We start from the raw sequence: 21,433 nt of genomic DNA on the forward strand, positions 1-21,433 counted from the left end.
TTATATAGTGAAAATATGTAACGATTGAGTCGCACGCTACGATCACATAAACTCTACCGTAAATACGCATACCGTGCGCCTGCGGGTGCCCGCGACTGTGAGTATGCGCACGTACGGGAGAGCGCACGCATGCGCAGCACGGACCTGTGTGAGGTGCAAATATGGTAGTGTGCATAGAGATATTTTTCTGACTTTGACAGTCCACCCTTTGGCAGTCAATAATAACTGCCACCTTCTAAACCATTTCAAAAGAGAAAAATATATGTCAGGGGTTAATACATTTACATGGTTGGGTAGGGGAGGAGAGGAGAAGGTAGGAAAAGGGTATGACCTAGTGAGATAGCAGAAGCATGTGTGTATGAGTCCATGTTTGGGGGGTCATGTATCATCGTGCCGTACGTGTGGTACATCAAGCTTCGAGGTATTGCGAAGTATACATTTGAATTCCTTCTTATCCCGTGGTACGGGTCTGTGGATGGGCTGTCAAACTTTACCGAGCTCTTTTCGGCTTTGGTTGTAACAAAATGGGGGAGCACATTTTAGTTGATGATACATGAATGGGGGAGATATGTGATTGCTGATATCTATGCCTGTATTCCCTATCGACTATGTGTGTCATTTACCTGAGGGTTGTAGAAATGAAGAAAAGACATAATTACGGTAAATGCGGTGGTATTCTATGTCAGGTAAATGTACATTCGTCGATTGAGGTCTTGTTTGATGTCTGTTGAATGCAGTCTTCTTTGTGCTTTTGCCCATAAGGTGCGAGCAAAAGCTGTCAATGTCCATAGATTTACAAAAGTGTTGGGCTAGCGTAATTTTAAAATTTCTAGGGAAACTGGGGATCCATGGCATAGTTCATCAAAAATCTGTGTATCAGGTTGTCAAAACTTCTTCTTTAATCCCTCTGTTGTCTGTATATCGGCTCATCAAATTCCTCGTCCAAGTGGGTCTTTTTACCTTGGAGGAAACGGAAAAACAGGTGAAAGAAACGGACCGTAGAAATCGCATTTTCATCACATTATTGTTTCTACATTTGGGTCATAAATCAAGTTCATTGGAATTACAGTTTCCTTGCTCCTTAAACTCATTACCCTAGTACGACGATTGCACCTCATTAAAGCCTGACCGCATCTAAATATCAAACCGATCGTTATGATAACACCTAAGATACATAGGAGAAACTTCCCAACATCCATTATGACTCCTTGAGCCCAGTCTCCTAAACCAGAGAACCAATTTCGCGGGTTCAACCATGACACCCAACCAGTCAGCTCATTACCTACAGTAGCAAGAGTGAGATTGTGTCTCCTGCGAAATTCCCACTTCAGTTGGAGAATATCGTCCATCTTTTGGTCTATGACCTTGACCGGGTCCTCGGTGCTATTCGTAATATATGTGCAACATTTCACGCCGTATTGTGTTGCCAGTGTGACACAATATCCGCCTGTCACTGCTGTGAGGTAATTAAGAACCATTCTATGCTGTACCAGTTCTGTTTTATAAGCTTGAAGTTCCCTTCCAGTATACCTAAACGTGTCATCATACATTTCAGTGATATTATCTAACAAATTGGCGAGCGCAGATATGTATTTATAATTCAACACTCCTCTAGCGGTGCGAGTGATGTCTAACGCGATTAGAAACTGAATCCCGGTGGATTCATGGATCATGTCAGAGGCCGGATGCTCTGTTCTTTCTATCAGGTGCCGTTTAACTACGTGCTCGTAATGGGTGTGAGTATAAGGAGTTTGGGCAACACGGTGTATGTCTTTCATTTTGTCGTGTGATACAGTCATTACTTCAGGCAGTACTTTTCCAATATAACACAATCCTTCAGAGTTTGGGGCAAGCCACTTATACGCCTTTCTCCCGCATATGAAATATGCATCATCGGGGAGAACATATGGGACGGAGTAGGACATAACCATATTACACACCTTCCATGTGAAATCTCCTAACCCTAATTCTTCCATCTGCTTAGTACACGTATCAGGTTGTACGATATGTGCACAGTATCCTGGTGATACCTCTCCAACTCTCGTAATCCTATTTCCTAAGGTATACCTATACCGGAAAGATTTTCCTCTACTGGCTATGTGGCGTATAAGCTCTGTATCTGTAGGCATTCTATCTGCTCTATGCGAAAAGGTCATGGTCTGATTACTCCATGACACTTCCCAATTTCCCGGCTTTCGGGGATTGGAGATGTTAAAACATAATAGGGACCTATCCACATGGTATTGGTGGAGCTTCAAACTAGGAGGGCTGGAGATATTAAACCTCCTGTCCACCGGTCTCCCACCACTTAACTCAAGTACCTCCCCTAACGTTAAAGGAAATGGTACTAGCCCTGATTTGCTATGACCTTGAGGTACTTGAGAGCATACCCAACAATCTGTTTTATTTAACACACTACCCACTAAGGAGTGATAGTCACTCAATGGATGCCGGTCCATATGGATATTAAAACTGGATTGGCATTTCTTTATGCACCCATCCTCAATGACATTGTTACAGAGCCGACAGATACAGTTTTCTTCAGCTAACAATCCTTCACAATTCCTTCTATGGTCAATGCTATCGGATCGTTTTCTGATACTCGCCTTTGCTTGTTGATTATGTTGTTCTTGGAAAACTACGCCTCCATCTCTGTCATCAGAACCCATTCCAGAACCTCTCTCGACCTCCATGGTACTCTCGCCGGAACAGACTGCTCTGGTCAACATCATGGTCAACAGGAAAATCCGGATCACAGTCTCTTGGGGCAAGTCCATCTTGTAGGAGGAAACGGAGAAGAATGAGAAGGGGGAAAAAATAATTTGAAGGAGAGGGGATGGGAAGTTGGAGAAAAACAATAAAAGGGAACAGGGGATCGACAACTGCTTTTGGTCTTGTGATTTTCAATGCTCAGGTGCCGCCTTAATCCTCCTGGAACAGACACTCCAGTGATACAACCTCTACCGTCTGTTCCTTATCACGGGACCTCTCTGGATCAGCAACCTTTTTACAGTGGGACGAATGAACCCAAGTCTCTCTCTCAGCAACCTTCAATGCTGTAGTGCTAGTCAATAAGACCTGGTGTGGTCCTTCCCATCTGTCAATAAGGCAACCTGAGCGTAGAAAATTCCGTATCATTACATAATCCCCAGGTTCAATGTCATGACAATTACTATCTGGTAAATCAGGAATCACTAACTTCAGATTATCATTTTGATTCCTCAACTGTTTACTCATGTTAATCAAGTATTTTACAGTCACTTCATTGTTACACTTCAAATCATCCTGAGGGTTAATCATAACATGCGGTTGTCGACCAAACAAGATTTCAAAGGGAGACAGATTAAGAGGGGACCTGGGAGTGGTTCTGATGCTGTACAGTACAATGGGTAAAGCTTCTGGCCATGTCAATCCTGTCTCTGCCATCACTTTACTCAGTTTATTTTTTAATAGTGCTGTTCACTCTTTCCACTTTCGCACTCGCCTGTGGACGGTATGGAGTGTGCAGCTTGCTATCAATTCCCATCAATTTACACATTCCTTGAAAGACATCACCTGTAAAATGGGTACCCCTATCACTTTCGATAATTCTAGGGATACCATATCTACATACAAATTCCTGCACAATTTTCTTAGCAGTAAACATAGCGGTATTTGTGGCCGCCGGAAATGCTTCGACCCAATTTGAAAAAACATCTATACAAACAAGTACATATTTCAAATTTCGACAAGGGGGTAATTGAATAAAGTCAATCTGTATTACCTGGAAAGGGCCGCCGGCAGGTGGGATATGAGATGGTTCTGTAGGTATTGCCTTTCCGATGTTCTTTCTCAGACAGGTAAGGCATGACATTGCCCTTTTACTCGCATGAGAAGAAAATCCTGGGGCACACCAATATGCTCTTACCAACTTGCACATCCCTTCCTTGCCCAGATGAGTCAGCCCGTGAGCTGCCTCAGCTAAGCATGGAAGGTATGCTTTGGGGGCCACTGGTTTACCGTGTCCATCCGTCCAGAGTCCTGAGGACTCCTGACCATATCCCTTTGCCTTCCAGACTGCCTTTTCCTGTGTGGAACACAAATTTTGCATCTCACACAACTTCTGTGTGTTGATGGTATTTATTACCATCAGTTGTGTGGTGTCTGTCTGTCTGGGGGTAGCAGCTGCTAATTTAGCAGCTTCGTCTGCTCGGCTGTTACCAAGTGATACTGGGTCTTGGCTATATGTGTGTGCTTTACATTTGATAACAGCCACTCTGTCGGGTTCCTGTATCGCTGTTAGAAGCCTTTTTATGTGAGCTGCATGCGCTACCGGTGTACCAGCTGCCGTCATGAAATTTCTGAGGCGCCATAGGGCTCCGAAATCATGGACTACCCCGAATGCGTATCTAGAGTCGGTGTAGATATTGGCTGATTTGCCCTTAGCCAATTCACATGCTCTGGTTAGGGCGACCAGTTCAGCAACCTGGGCTGAGTGAGGTGGGCCTAGCGGTTCCGCTTCTATGGTGCCTTGGTCATCTACGACTGCGTATCCAGTACACAAGTCTCCCGAGTCTGACTGTCTATGACAACTACCGTCCGTGTAGAACGTAAGTTCTACATCTTCCAGTGGGTTGTCACTGATGTCAGGCCTTGCGGTAAAATTTTGGGTCAAATATTCCATACAATCATGAGTGTCTTCCTTTGTGTTAAATTCTCCTTCCCCACCACTCTCATCCTCCACCCTTTGTGCCTGTCCAGGCACACCTGGGAGATATGTTGCAGGATTTAATGCACTGCATCTCCTTATGGTGATGTTTACGGGGGCCATTAGTGCCAATTCCCATCTTGTAAACCGCGCTGATGAGACGTGTCTGGTTTGTGCAGAATTTAACAAGGCTGACACTGCATGTGGTGTATGAATTGTGAGGTTGTGACCTAGCACGACGTCTTCGCTTTTCGTTACTAGCAATGCTATCGCAGCAACGCTTCGCAAGCATGTGGGGAGGGATCGCGCTACCGTATCTAGCTGAGCGCTGTAATATGCTACCGGCCTGCTGGCATCACCGTGCTTTTGGGTTAGTACGCCTGCCGCGCAACCAGCACTTTCTGTTCCGTATAGTTCAAAGGGTTTCCCATAGTCAGGCATACCTAATGCTGGTGCCTGCGTTAGGCACTGTTTAAGTCTCTCAAATGCTGTCTCAGACTCGTCTGTATGCGAAATCCGATCAGGTTTGTTTGAGGAGACCATCTCCTGCAAGGGTAACGGTAGGATGGAAAACCCTGGGATCCAGTTACGGCAATACCCACACATTCCTAAAAATGTTCTGATCTGTTGCTGGGTTTGTGGCAGAGTCATGTCTCTAATTGCTTGAATTCTATCAGCGGTCAGGTGTCTCAGTCCTTGTGTTAAACAGTGTCCCAAATATTTTACCTTAGTTTGGCATAATTGCAACTTGTCTTTGGAAACCTTGTGTCCTGTGTCTGAAAGATGAAACAGGAGCTGTTTCGTATCCTTCAGGGATGCTTCCAATGAATCAGAACACAGTAGTAGATCATCCACGTACTGTATTAATACTGATCCACTCACTGGTTGGAAAGACTGTAAACAATCATGCAAAGCCTGAGAAAATATACTTGGGCTATCTATGAATCCTTGTGGTAATCGAGTCCATGTGTATTGGACTCCTCTGTATGTAAATGCAAACAAATATTGACTGTCAGGGTGCAGAGGTACCGAAAAGAAAGCGGAGCAGAGGTCAATAACAGTGAAAAATTTCGCAGTGGGAGGGATTTGCATTAGGATGACAGCTGGATTTGGCACTACGGGGAACTGACTCTCAACTATTTTGTTAATCCCCCTTAGATCCTGCACTAGCCGGTAACCCCTCCCCCCACTTTTTTTAACAGGGAAGATGGGACTATTGGCAGTGCTGGACGTTCTTACTAGAATGCCCTGTTGTAGCAAGCGCTCTATTACGGGATACACTCCTAACTCCACCTCTGGCTTCAGAGGGTACTGTGGGATTTTTGGAGCTATCCTACCATCTTTTACTTGTACAACTACCGGAGCTACGTTTGCCATTAATCCAGTGTCCTGTCCATCTTTAGTCCAAAGTGACTCTGGTATCTGAGATGTCATTTCTTCTACTTGGGAGGGAGTCCTATTTGTCATAATGGTATGTGACATTAATTTTGACGGGGAGTCTAACATGTCTCGCACTTCCTGAGCGTGATTCTCAGGTATGTCCAAGAATACACCTTCAGGAGTACAATAAATGACGCACCCCATTTTACACAGTAAGTCTCTTCCCAGGAGATTAGTCGGTGCCGATGCAGCCAGCAAAAAGGAATGCTTGGTATGTAAAGGCCCTACTGTAATCTCGGCTGGTTTGCTAACAGGGTAGTGCTGGACTACTCCCATTACCCCTATGGCTGGAATTGTCTTACCAGTGGTTCTCATGCCCACTGTCGAATTTATCACTGATTTGGCCGCCCCTGTGTCTACAAGAAAGTTTAATGATTTACCAGCTACATTGATTGCAATTTCTGGTTCACTTCCAAGACTTGCAATCAGTTTTACTGGCTGCAGATTACAGGTATGGCCACACCCCTATTGGGTATGGTGACCTCCCTGAATCCTGCTGGCAGCAACTACTTGTGATGGAGTTAATTGGGAGCTACCAGAGGCTTGCCAGTCTCTGTTCGGGGGGTATCTTTTTGTTTCCCCTGTATGTGGCTCATAACTCCGTTTCTGCGGACCTTGCTCCCAATGTCGTGTGTCGTGTCGTTGTCTAGGGGGTTGGTATGAGTTTCGTGAATTCTTCATTTTACAATCTCGTGCCATGTATCCCTGTTTATGACAAGAATAACAAGTAACCACACTTGACTTACCCACAGGGTTTGGTGATATAAACAAAGGCTGCCTTGTGGTCAGGGCCTGTATACTTACTGACATTAATTTATCACCTTGTTGTTCCCTGTGTCTGGTGATGTTCCTATCGTGATCAATAGCAGCCTCTCTCAAAGTAGCCACAGACAGACCTCGCCAACATGGTTGTGTGGTCTGTACCCTAGTCTTCAATGACTCTTTTAAACCATCCATCAGTACCGATACTGCTACTTCTCGATGGTTTATGTTTGTTTTAATGTCCTCTATGCCTGTGTATTTTGCCATTTCTGATAATGCTCTGTGAAAATACTCTGCAGCTGTTTCTGACTCCTTCTGTTTAATGGAGAATATTTTGTTCCATTTAACTACGGCTGGGAAATACTCTTTTAACTGTAAGCTTATTCTTTTTACATTGTCTTTGTTGTACACATCTGTAAGAGGTACATCCTGATCTAATCCACAGTCAGCTAAAAATTGAGCTGCGTCGACATTGGAGGGTAAACATGCTCTCAGCAATATCTGCCAGTCTTTGTTGTTGGGCTCTAACGTGTTACCTAGGTCTCTGATGTATTTTTGGCTGGCAACTAAGTCTTTTCTAGGGTCAGGGAATTCCGACACTATGGTCCTTAATTCCATTCGGGAAAATGGGCTGTACATGGCAATGTTCCTAACAGGAGTGACTCCTGAAGTGTCTGTTTTCCCATTTGGAACTACTATTACCTTAACAGGATTAACTCTAACAACCTCATCCTGTGTAGATTCTACAGGCTGTGGTGAAATAGTTTCAGCATAGTGTATGGTGCCGTACTTACCCGTTGATACGACCTCACCTATCCCTCCGCTAGGGGCTTTCGTTACTAATCTCGGGGGTTGAGCTGTGCCTACAGTGGTCTCTGCTATGGTGGCTGCTAGAGAGAGCGCTGAAATTGTTGCCGATTCGTCCTCTTGATCACACTCCTGAGGAAAGTTCAAAACAGGGTACAACTTGCACGGGTTAATACTTGCATTGGTTAATTGGTTAACATTATCTTTAACATTTACACAGTTGCTAAGTGTTTGTTTGTTACACCTTAATGCGTCATTCTCCGCAACCAATTTTTCTCCCGATATATATGGTGGCGGTGGGGCCGTGGCTATCAGTTTTCTGATCGAGCCAGATCCCGCCGCCTGAGCCAATCCTCTCTGTATGTCACCCTCCTGTTGCCACAACTGTAAATAATCATAATGTTTGATTCGTCTCTTGGCTGATTTAATGAGACATATCCTTCCCCTTAAATTCGTTAACACTTCTGTGCTGAAGCTACCTACTCTTGGGAATTTCTCCCCGTCATGTACCGTCATTCTCTCCCATTCATCACATAAAGCTTCTGTGTGACTTCCGTATTTCTCACACATTACGTATCTTGCCGACCCGACTGGTCGGTTCACTGAATCAACCCGAACCGAGGTTGATCGCCCCCTACCTGAACAAGTGGCCCCCATAGTTCGAAGGTGTTGCTTTATTCAGCCAACCCTTACGCAAACCAAAATGTTCAAAATAGGCTGACGGTGGCGGTTTACCGAGTACCCCACTCACTCGCCCACGCCGACCAATACGACCTGATCACACCGATATGGTGCTGGCGTACTCGACCTAGGGCCCCTGCGACCTGAACCTCTATTTACTGGAACCTGTGAGGGTGATCCGAAGAACACTTACTCTTTCCAGTTACTATTGGTTGTTGGATAGTTCCTGAGTGAGCAGCGAACCTCCCTTAAAATAAAAAAAATTACACAAATCACGTTAGAATGTACAAATAGCGTTTATGACCTTCGTACACAAATAGTACCGGTCAGGTTTACTAATGCACACAATTACGTGCGGTACAATCGTTCAGCACATAAGCAACTAATCTTATGTACGGAGCGACCAGTGGAATCGAAAATTGCGGCTGCGAATTCCTTCAGCCAGAGCTTGTATGGCCTATATGGGTGTTGCACCAACCCTTTCTTGGTGTTGTGCCTGTGGACTGTATAGCGGACTTCCTTGTCTGCTGTACCTGAACCTGCTGGTCTGCTATGACCTCCTGGTCTGTTACAGTATGACCTCCTGGTCTGCTACACTCTAATGCTCAAATTGTATGTTTTAACCAGGGATGCCTCCCTAGCCACCATGTACGTCACTTACACGCATGTACCTCACGAGAACTCGACTTTTCTTGTGGTTCAACCTCAAAAATTGTAAAAACAAACACTCACTCACCACATATACACTTTTGTTTCTATTTCTATTTCTGCGCAGAAATTTTCTTTAGACCAGATGTGTTACAAATTAGGAGAAGGATCTATTAATTTAAAATTTGAATGTTAAAATAGATTTGCGCGATTTATCGCCTTGCGTTATTTACCGCGTTGCGCTATTTATCGCGTTGAAAAAAATTGTTTTTAACGCTTGTGATTTGAGTTACGTGGGCGTACCCGTACGCTCCGTTGCGTAATATACGCTGCGTGCGTCGGCCCTTGGATTGCGTACACAAGTCTCAGTCTTTTGTTAGAGACACGTGTACGCAAAGCAAAGATCCACCGTAACACAATTTATACGTTTATCAATGTAGATGATCCTTTATCATCTACCACGCACCACACTGACTTCGCCTTGTCTCTCAGGCACAGCTGTGTGTTTGTCTATACTTTAACTATATTACCTTTACTCTTAAACTATTAAAATAGCGGCAAATCTCTCTCAGCACGTTTATCAATTATAAAAAGGCAAACAGAAGAGTGATATACGAAAATACACAAATGAAAAAGAAATGCAGATATATATGTGCGTGCGTGTGTACGCAAGACAGAAAATAAACAGTTTTAAAAGAGACTAGCGTGTTGTTCTTACCTCCGGTTCCCGGATTCCTTCAGCACCCTTTACTAAGAGAAGCAGACGCTTATCCAAACAGCACTACGAGGAATATGATCTCCCGCCCTTTGCTGCTGGATAATGTCTGCTGAAATTACTCTAGTGCAGATATGTGAAGGACAGGGCGAGCCGCCAATTGATAAAGCTAAATATTTATCGTATATAATACCCTTTATGAGGTCTAAGAACACTGTACGCTATTTATGTATGAAGTACCGTAAGGGTACGCTCGCTGCGTAACAATCGCTTAGCCGTAGTCGAGACGCTCAAGCGTCACGTTCGCTCACGGCCAAGAGATCACAGGCAGGCACGCTATTGGCTGCTGACTAACGTAATGGTTCACTATAGCGTAACGGACGCTGTATCGGGAGCGGGCTGCTCGAGCGATACAGACGCTCACGAGAATACGCTGTTGGTATCGGGCACACTTATAGGTGAGCGACTACCGTAATGCTACGCTATCAGCGTAGCGGACGCTCGAGACCACGAGGAGATCACGAGCGGCGCTGACGCTCACAATGTTAAACCTTTATATCTAAACCATAAACAATGAAATATGCTGTAAAACCTTAGTGTAGAGATAGGGTGTAGATGCAACCTAGTGTAACCTTATTAACTCAAAAGCTGAATGAGCGTCACCGACGCTCTGAGAATACTTAACACTATAAGAATTACACAGATACCGTGCTTAGGGTCCAACGCCTAATATATATATATTTTGAATGATATACTTTGCAAAAGAATTAATACAAATACAAATCATACACTACAATATAACATAGACTACCTAACCAGATAACTACACAGGAAATATAATACAATTACTATTTAAGGGAAAATAAGAGAAAAAGAGGAGGAGAGAGAGAGAGAGAGAAATTGGCCCACAATAACAAGAAGATCAATATAGTTGCGGAGAAACACTTACGCACAAGGGGAAACGATTGCATGCGCCTCGATATCCAGCTCCCGATTATCAGCAATGAGAACCGTTGAAGAGAGTGAACTGGGTATGGTCGGCCTGCCTATTTATGCCCCACACACAATGCAATTCAATGGTCCCTACAATCTCATTGTTCATTGGACACAGGAATTCGGCTTCGCATTATAACAAAAGGTCATAGGTTGATTCATACAGGTGGGCTGTGACTGCTTCCAACTGTTCAGGTGGGTGGGACACTGAGTTTCCCGCCGCATGACTAAATAAGAACAAATAATAGTAAATGGACATAAACTTCTTATGTCCATAACTATTCGCACGAGCGATTAATCCGCTCCAAACCAACACCGGAATATTGCTATTTAAATACTCTTCCGATGGGTACCAAACACCACTGTATGACCCCTGTTAGACCCTTCGTACAATACAAAGAGGGATCTCTCTGTTCAGGAACATGCTATGTTAACTAAACTTTCAGAATCTATCAAAGGGACCATGATCTACAAAATACATTATATAGTGAAAATATGTAACGATTGAGTCGCACGCTACGATCACATAAACTCTACCGTAAATACGCATACCGTGCGCCTGCGGGTGCCCGCGACTGTGAGTATGCGCACGTACGGGAGAGCGCACGCATGCGCAGCACGGACCTGTGTGAGGTGCAAATATGGTAGTGTGCATAGAGATATTTTTCTGACTTTGACATGCCCCTTGTTGATGCCCCCCAGTAGTAATGTCCCCCATAGTTAGCCCCCAGTAGATGCATTAAGGAAGAAAAATACATAGTTACCGAGCCCCGTTCCCGCGCCGCTGCAGTCCTCCTCCTCCTGGCGTCCGCTCCTCAGTCACTCAGCACTATGAGAGAGACGTCATGACTGACGTCTCTCCCATAGCGCACAGTGACAGCGCCGGAAGCCGGAGCTCAGTACTGAGCTCCTGCCTCCGGCTGCCGCTGTGCAGGGAGACGGGCGCCCGCTGGTAACACAATCTCAGCGGGCGCCCGTCATCTCCCTATGCGGCGGCGGCACCGGGGGGGGTCACAAATGACAGGGGGGGCACGGGTCCGAGTGCCCCCCCCCCCTAAATCCGCCACTGCTGAGCACCACAATGCAGCACAAGACACTGAGCACTGACCAGTGATACTGAGCACTGATGATACTACTGAGCAGTGATACTGAGCACTGATGATACTACTGAGAACTGGCACTGAGCAGCACGATGCAGCACAAGACACTGTACTAGTATTAGTAATGTAGTATTACTGAGCACTGCAATGCAGCACAAGACAATGAGCAGTGAAACTGAGCACTGATGATGATACTACTGAGAACTGACACGAGCAGCAAGATGCAGCACAAGACACTGTACAAGTAATAGTAATGTAGTATTACTGAGCACCACTATGCAGCACAAGACAATGAGCAGTGATACTGAGCACTGATGATACTACTGAGAACTGACACAGAGCACCACAATGCAGCACAAGACAATGAGCAGTGATACTGAGCACTGATGATACTACTGAGAACTGACACAGAGCACCACAATGCAGCACAAGACAATGAGCAGTGATACTGAGCACTGATGATACTACTGAGAACTGACACTGAGCAGCACGATGCAGCACAAGACAATGAGCAGTGATACTCGGCACTGATGATGATACTACTGAGAACTGACACTGAGCAGCACAAGACACTGTACTAGTATTAGTGTGCAGCACAAAAGCACTCTGGAATTGTCCCCCCCCCCCCCCCCCCAGATACCACTGTGACTGGAATGATGATGACCGATGCACAGTCACAGGCAGAGCAGGCCATAGGCATAGGCAAACTAGGCAATTGCCTAGGGCATTTGATATGCCTAGGGGCATCAGCAGCTTCTGCTGATTAAAATGATATACAGCATGCCTATATTCTGTGTGTAGCATTTCATATGCAGATACAGCCACAGTCTCACACAGTATATAGGCATGCTGCATATCATTTTAATCAGCAGAAGCTGCTTGTGCATCCTAGCCACACAGCAATGCAAATAAGATGCATTTTCATTAAAAAAATGTGCCCGACGTTAGCATTGAGGCAAGATTTATGAGGACACATCTGTATCCAAGCAGAGGCAGAGGTCACAGTGTTAGTGGCAGTGTGAGTGCTGTGTGCATGTGAGTGGGTTGGTTGTGCAGTAGTGTTCAGAATATATGTAAAGAGCATTATGTGTGTCATGTAAAAATGCATTAATAATATGCAACATATGTGTAAAGGGCCACTATGTGTGTCATTATGTGTATAAGGGCATTAATAATATGCGGCATATGTGTAACAGGGTACTACTGTATGTGTGTCATTATGTGTATAGGGGCACTAATAATGTGCAACAAATGTGTAGGGGGCACTATGTGTGTCATTATGTGTATAAGGGCATTAATAATGTGCGGCATATGTGTAAGGGACATTATGTGTAAAAGGGCATTAATAAAGGTTGTCATTATGCGTAAGGCGCATTATGTTTATAAGGACATTAATAAGGCGTCTCATATGTGTAAGGGGCATTACTCTGTGGCATTATGTGTATAAGGTTCTCTACTATGTGGCGTTGCGTATAGAAAGGGCACTACTGTGTCGTCTAATGTGAATAAAGAGCAATAGGGTGTGGTGTAATGTGAATAAGGAGCAATTCAGTGTGATGTAATGTGAATAAGGGGCTCTACTGTGAGGAGTAACGTTTTTAAGGTAAAGTGGTACTACTGTGGGATGTAATATGAATTATGGACACTATCGCATGATCAAATGTGAATAAAGTTGCAGTACTGTGTGGTGTAATTGTAATTTGGGTTACTATTGTGTGGCCATGCCCCTTGCCAGCAAAAACACACCCCTTTTTGGGCTGAGCACCAAATGTGCAAACTGTTCCTATTTAAAATATAGGGGGTACAAACACGAAAATAAGGACTGCTATGGGTGAGGGGTGATGGTGCTGGGAAAGAGGTGCAAGGTCAGAGGCGGAACCAGCGGTGGTGCTAGGGGGCACCAGCCAAAATCTTGCCTAGGGCATCATATTGGTTAGGGCCGGCTCTGGTCACAGGACACTACTACCACAGCACCCTACAGCAGCAAGATGCAGCACAAGAGAGACACTGTACTTGTATTACTGAGCAGCAATAAGCACTGATACTGAGCACTGATATTGAGATTTGCCACTGAGAGAACGTAACCACGTCCTCTCTGTTCTCTCTACAATGCACGAGTTAAAATGGCGGCGATGCATGACTCTTTATATGGAATCCGAATATCGCAAGAATCCGACAGCGGGATGATGACGTTTTGCCTCGTTCGGGTTTTCCGAGTCAGGTGGGAACAACCGAGCCTGCTTCGGACCCATGTAAAACACGTGGAGTTCGGTTCTCGGAGAACCGAACCTGCTCATCTCTACAAGCAATGGTCACAAGACCAAAAAATACATAACTGTATGCTTAATATGTTAATGTTTAGTATTTTCTCAACGCTTTTTTTTATACAGTATCACATTCTATAAATGTAACTTTTTATTTGCAGTTTAACTTTAAAGTCGTTGACTCATCCCCTACCCGCAAATGGAGTCATCTTCACCCAACTCCAAACAACCTGTTCCCCCCTCCCCCCACCAGGAATCCGCTGTCCTGTACACCAGTGATAGACGGCTTATCGCCACACAACCAGGTGAAATCCATCCTGCATATTCCCTCTTGTCAGGGATTTACGTGGGGGCCAACAAGCCAAGTGCGGCGGCTCAGACTTGGAAGTCTTCCTCTCTGTCTGGCTGTCTCTGTGCTCTGCCATGATAAGCGGTAATAATCACAGCAATTTCATTCTTGTTTTATTTCATTTCTCAGAAACAAAAAGCGGTTTCAGTCATCGCAGCGTATGTAGGTTCAACACTTCAACGACCCAGCCGGCGCTGCCAAAATTTTAATTGGAAACCTCCAAAGAAATCCGACGTCCTGCTAAAATCCTCACCAAGCCTGTTCCATTTCTTTTTTTTTTATTATTATCACTTGAAAAGCATTTATTTAAAGGTCATGAAAAAAATTGCGCTCTCTCCTTCCATTCGCGCTCCTGTCAGGCTTTCAGCTTTGTTAAGTCTGGCATTAAAAAGCTTTTTTTTTCCCCCTTTTATTTTAAAATTGTATTAAATGCCTTGGTGTTTGTGGGAACATATTTATGCAGACATAATTATTATACTGTTTTAATAAAACAGCGATTTGCAGACAAGGAAAAACCTTCCAGCCACAGATTTCATTCGATTGACAGATCCTTCTTTTAGTGTGTGGGGGTTTAATTGCAGCACGCTCAGATGTATAGTGGTGGGTTCTCACCATTCTTGTTCCTCATGTACTAGGGAGCCGGTAAGATGAATGCAGACGTAGAAATGTTTTTAGATGAGAGCTAATTTATTGTCCATGTAAGTGTTTCTAACGCCAATGTTTATTCAGCGTTACAGTCTGTTGTGTGTCTCAACTGTGTATTTATTAAAATATCTGCATTATTACAATGTAAGTACCAATAGCCCAGGAAGGGGGGGGGGGGGGGGGAGTATTCCTATTGATGGGCCCCACTTCATATATTATTGTGCACCTGATTTTCCATTTTATTGTTTAGCACCCTTTGCTGGTCACCTTTGAGTTATAAATCATTAGATCACACAGCAGCGCCCTTACCTTTTGTGTTTTTACTGCTCCAGAATGTAGCTACAGAGTTGAGGAGCTGAATACAGATTAATTTGACGCAATCGGCGCTCACTACTTGGCAGAAAGATGTGCGATCCATCTCTTTATAGCAACCGGCAATAGGCAGCAATAGAATGTGCTCTCCAGAGGTGGAACTACCGCCAGTGCAACCAGTGCGTTGCACTGGGGCCCGCCTCTGTCCAGGGGCCCAAAGCATGTAATGAGTCAAACTGACTCATTACATGCCGCTGCGTGCTGCGGGCAACCGCTGCCCGCAGCGCACAGCCGCCCGGAAGGAGAGGAGCAGCGGTACGGGGTAAGGAGGAGGAGGGAGGTGGAGGAGGGAGCCACAGCAGCGCTTTGTTACTGGTGGAGGCGCTGCTGCTGCTGCCCCTCTGCTTCACTATAGGCTGTCTTCCGAGAACAGCATATAGTGAAGCAGAGGGGCAGCAGCAGCAGCGCCTCTACCAATAACACAGCGCTGCTGCGGCTCCCTCCTCCACCTCCCTCCTCCTCCTTCTCTCCTGCCCGGGAATCGTCAAGCTGCACCGAGGAGCCTGAGCCAGCGGAGAGGGTAAGTATAATTCTTCTTTCTTTCTTTCTTTCTTTCTTTCTTTCTTTCTTTCTTTCTTTCTTTCTTTCTTTCTTTCTTTCTTTCTTTCTTTCTTTCTCTTTTTCTTTCTTTCTTTCTTTCTTTCTTTCTTTCTTTCTTTCTTTCTTTCTTTCTTTCTTTCTTTGTGTTGGGACTGCCTGCCGCTATGTGTAAAAATGGGGAATCTGCCTGCCGCTATGTGTAAAAATGGGGAATCTGCCTGCCGCTATGTGTAAAAATGGGGAATCTGCCTGCCGCAATGTGTAAAAAGGGGGAATCTGCCTGCCGTAATGTGTAAAAAGGGGGACGCTGTCTGCCGTAATGTGTAACAAGGGCCCGCTGTCTGCCACTATGTGTAACAAGGGAACGCTGTCTGCCGTTATGTGTAAAAAGTGCACGCTGTCTGCCGTAATGTGTAAAAAGGGGACGCTGTCTGCCGTAATGTGTAAAAAGAGGAATCTGTCCGCCGTAAGGTGTAAAAGGGTCTCTACCTGGTGTAGTGGTGCTACGGTGCGGCGTAATTTGAATAATGGAGACTACTGTGCACCGTTTTATGAATTGGTATTATTCTGTGGCCACACCCCTTCCCCACGAAGCCACGCCACTATGTATTTTTGCGCGCGCCTACGGCACGCACTGCCCCTGTTTTGCATGCAGGGGTGGGGCTCCGATGCCGTTTCTTGCACACAGTGCTAAAATGTCTAGTTACGGCACTGTTGCTAGGTATCCATTTCTCTGCCCCTGAGCAGGTCCCCCTCACCAGATCCTCTCCAGGGGTGAGGGGGTGGACTTGGATGGGATGGGGCCCAAAGCATTTTGCCGCACCTGGGCCCACCGCTCGCTAGTTCCGCCACTGGTGCTCTCCATTATCAGACTCTTTCTATACAGGTTGAGTATCCCATATCCAAATATTCCGAAATACGGAATATTCCGAAATACAGACTTTTTTGAGTGAGAGTGAGATAGTGAAACCTTTGTTTTTTGATGGCTCAGTGTACACAAACTTTGTTTAATACGCAAAGTTATTAATAATATTGTATTAAATGACCTTCAGGCTGTGTGTGTAAGGTGTATATGAAACATAAATGAATTGTGTGAATGTAGATACACTTTGTTTAATGCAAAAAGTTATTAAAAATATTGGCTAAAATTACCTTCAGGCTGTGTGTATAAGGTGTATATGTAACATAAATGCATTCTGTGCTTAGATTTAGGTCCCATCACCATAATATCTCATTATGGTATGCAATTATTCCAAAATACGGAAAAATCCGATATCCAAAATTCCTCTGGTCCCAAGCATTTTGGATAAGGGATACTCAACCTGTATTAACATTTATACAGAAAACATCAAACTGAAATGCCATTCCTCAATTGCTGAAGGTGTACTTCAAGTCTGAGTTGGACGCATTTTGAGGCAAGGGTAAAATGCGTTGGTAAAAAAGAGGCTTTTCACACAGATTGCATGGCTAGTCGGAACGTGAGACGCATCCACTTCTGCAAGGGAGACACATGCAACAATTTAATGAGTTTGTTGACTAGGAGACCCAGGTAGCTCCTCCAAGCCGTCTCTCACTCATTTGGAGAATGCAGTAACTCAGACCCCGCTTCATTACCCAGCCTTTAGCCATTTAACTGGTGTAGGCTTTACCTGACATGGTCACATCCCATGTGACCATCACCACCCCACTGCGTCCCCCAGCTTTTACAGAGGAGATCCATTTGGCACATGCGCATGCGGCATGGCCACACCTAGACTGCAGGCCTAATGTGGTTAAGTGTTAGGTTGTCCAATAGTCCTCCTCAACTTCCAAGGCCTGTTCATTGCAAAACTTGACAGTGACAGGAACGCATGGCAGCTGTCCACTCCTGCTCTATCAGACACACCTTCTAGTGGAACATGGCTGGCCGGGGATTATAAAGTTATCAAATTCGGCTCACCTCATCTACATCAGGACAGTTATGAGTAGAGATGAGCGGTTTCGGATTTACTCGGCTTTACGCCAGAATTATCGCCATTTCTTATTTTCTGGATTTTTCCCTTTGGCTATCCAAAACACGTGCCGTCTGATTGCCAATGAGGAGATTCGGGTAAATCCGAGAAAAACCGAACCCGCTCATCTCTAGTTATGAGGTACCTGATGTATTGCTTTAATGACGCTACTGCTGTACAGCTCCTTACTCCCCGCTAGTGACATGGAGTTGAGGGAGTGGGGGTGTTGTTAGAGGGCTGTGACCAGCAGGCTCAGGGGCATTTTAAGAGAGGAGGAGGCCCGTGTGCAGCCTCCAGCATCACAGGCCCTCTCCTCTCTGACCGAGGCACAAGGATTTAATACTTACCTCTCCAGAGTCCCCCGGCGGTGCCGTCCTTCTCCGCAGCGGCAATAGAGTCTATAGCGCAGACCTCCGGGAACACAGCGGGTGGCTATTTTCTAGAAGATTTACCTAATGTGCATGTGCAAAACTCCAGAAAAATGGCCGCCGTGCCTCGTTTCCAGAGTTTTCAGCAGGACGCAATAGAGTCTGTTCCCCCTAGTGTTCAGACTCTATTGCGTTGCTGAGAAGGGATGGCTCCGACGGGGGACTCCGGAGAGATAGGTATTAAACAAATAGGTGCAGTGTGTGCAGGGTAGGCACCCCTGGATCTCGGGGCCTGTGTGCCCCGCACACTCTGCACCCATTAGAGATACGCCAATGAGCAGGCTCCCAGCAGCTAATCCCATACCATGGTCTCTGGTGAACACCACGTGGTCTGTCAGACTCTGTGCCTCAACACACCCGACGCTAAACCTTTACTGACAACTAATTATCCGAGACTGTGACATTTTGTGCGACTATGGAAGTGCGGAAAGTTACAGCGTCCTCTGCACGGTGACGTGAAGCGCTGGGTGAGGAACTCTAGTAATGTATAATTAGTGTCATCTACAATAAAACTCTAATTGCATGTGAGGAGAGTTTTGCATTTGTTTTGTAGAGTTTTATTAATAAACAAAATACTAAATTGTATTTCATTTGGTAGCGTTGTTACGATGGATTTATGTAAGAGGAGGTTTCTATTCATGTGGGGTTTTTACTTTAATCTACATCTTCATTTAGTCTTGTGCATTTGTTTCTTTAACGTACAATGGTGGTCATTCCGAGTTGTTCGCTCGGTAATTTTCTTCGCATCGCAGCGATTTTCCGCTAACTGCGCATGCGCAATGTTCGCACTGCGACTGCGCCAAGTAAATTTGCTATGCAGTTAGGTATTTTACTCACGGCATTACAAGGTTTTTTCTTCGTTCTGGTGATCGTAATGTGATTGACAGGAAGTTGGTGTTTCTGGGCGGAAACAGGCCGTTTTATGGGAGTGTTTGAAAAAACGCTACCGTTTCTGGGAAAAACGCGGGAGTGGCTGGAGAAACGGAGGAGTGTCTGGGCGAACGCTGGGTGTGTTTGTGACGTCAAACCAGGAACGACAAGCACTGAACTGATCGCACTGGCAGAGTAAGTCTCGAGCTACTCAGAAACTGCACAGAGAAGTCTTTTCGCAATATTGCGAATCTTTCGTTTGTAATTTTGCTAAGCTAAGATTCACTCCCAGTAGGCGGCGGCTTAGCGTGTGCAAAGCTGCTAAATGCAGCTTGCGAGCGAACAACTCGGAATGAGGGCCAATATGTTATTGCATCTCTATACATTGTCTAATTATATTACTGGTGCAGCAAAAGGGTTTTATTTTGCTTTGCTGTGACATCTAATGTTCGGAAACCTCCTGCCACCGCACTAGGGGCGTCATTACGACCCGATCGCAGCGTGCTTTCGCTCGCACAGCTGCGACCGGGTCACTACTGCGCATGCACGGGGGCCATAATACATGCACGCGTCATTGCCACCGGGCAACAACAAAGGGAGCGAAGAAAGTGATCGCAGCGACGATCGCTTGAAGATTGACAGGCATGGGCGTTCCTGAGCGGCAACACAGCGTTCGGAGCCGTTTTCTGGGAGTGGTAAGAAAAACGCGGGCGTGTTTGATGAAATGCAGGCGTGTCCCGTGCGGGTGTTTGATGTCAGAGCCAGGACCGAACAGGCTGAAAACATTGCAGCTGGTAAGTATCTCTAGACCTAGGCCCTCATTCCGAGTTGTTCGCTCGCAAGCCGATTTTAGCAGTATTGCACACTCTAAGCCGCCGCCTTCTGGAAGTGAATCTTAGCTTCTTAAAATTGCGAACGAAAGATTCGCAATATTGCGATAAGACATCTCTGTGCAGTTTCTGAGTAGCTCGAGACTTACTCTGCCAGTGCGATCAGTTCAGTGCTTGTCGTTCCTGGTTTGACGTCACAAACACACCCAGCGTTCGCCCAGACACTCCTCCGTTTCTCCAGCCACTCCCGCGTTTTTCCCAGAAACGGTAGCGTTTTTTCCCACACGCCCATAAAACGGCCTGTTTCCGCCCAGTAACACCCACTTCCTGTCAATCTCACTCCGATCGCCTGAGCGATGAAAAAGCCGTGAGTAAAAATCCAAACTTCTTAGCAAATTTACTTGGCGCAGTCGCAGTGCGGACATTGCGCATGCGCACTAAGTGGGAAATCGCTGCGATGCGAAGAAATTTTCCGAGCGAACAACTCGGAATGACCCCCCTAGATAGAAATTGCACACTTTTTTTTCACATAGCAGGGCTGCACAAGCGATCGCAGGCTTGCTATGGGAAAAAACCCACCCCCATAGGCGGAGTGGTTCCGGTATGAATGGTCGACCATGTTATGATCGACAGTCATTAGGTCGACCACTATTGGTCGACATTGGCATGGTCGGCGTGGACAAATGGTCGACGCATGAAAATGGTCGACACGTGAAACGGTCGACATGAGGTTTTTTTAAACTTTTGTGTGTGTCGTTTTCTGCGTAAAGTGACGGGGAACCCCAACTAGTGCACCGTATGCCCTCGCATGGCTCGATTCGCTCGCCATGCTTCAGGCACGGTGCCTCGCTGCGCTCAGCACAGATTACCGTTCCCAATCGTAGTCCACGTGGATCGTAAAGTATGGAAAAGTTCCCCAAAAGGATTTTAAAAAAAACAACTCATGGCAACCTTTTAATGCGTCGATATTTCACGCATCGACCATTTTCACGTGTCGACCATGTGTCCATGTCATTGTCGACCAATAGTGCTCAACCTAATGACTGTCGACCATAACATGGTCGACCATCCAAACGGATACCAGGCGGAGTATAGTTGATCGCACGGGCTGCAAAAAGCAGCTTCGCGCGATCAACACGTAATCAGGCCCTAGGAGCTTTTTGGTTCGGGTCGGGACACCCTGGGTTTAATGTATGTGCTGAAGAGTGAATGAAGGTGGATGGCTTGATAATGCTATTCCCCGTGCTGGCGACTAGTAGTAGCAGAGGACTAGTTCTGCAGTATGGCTACAAGAATGTATATAGAACCGAG

At 45.6% G+C, this 21,433-nt stretch overlaps 1 long non-coding RNA gene across 5 annotated transcripts in view; it reads left to right on the forward strand.

The window, feature by feature from the left end:
• The window catches only part of LOC134927118 (uncharacterized), a 435,449-nt gene that overhangs the window by 332,561 nt on the left and 81,455 nt on the right, over window positions 1-21,433 (forward strand). The window contains exon 12 of one of the 5 annotated variants that reach the window (XR_010177560.1): window positions 14,576-15,229. The exons of 3 other annotated variants lie outside the window; for them this stretch is intronic. This is a non-coding gene — a long non-coding RNA (uncharacterized LOC134927118). One more of the 5 variants, XR_010177559.1, reaches the window with a different exon arrangement.

Source organism: Pseudophryne corroboree, chromosome 5, assembly GCF_028390025.1.
Source record: "Pseudophryne corroboree isolate aPseCor3 chromosome 5, aPseCor3.hap2, whole genome shotgun sequence".
Lineage (NCBI taxonomy): Eukaryota > Metazoa > Chordata > Amphibia > Anura > Myobatrachidae > Pseudophryne > Pseudophryne corroboree.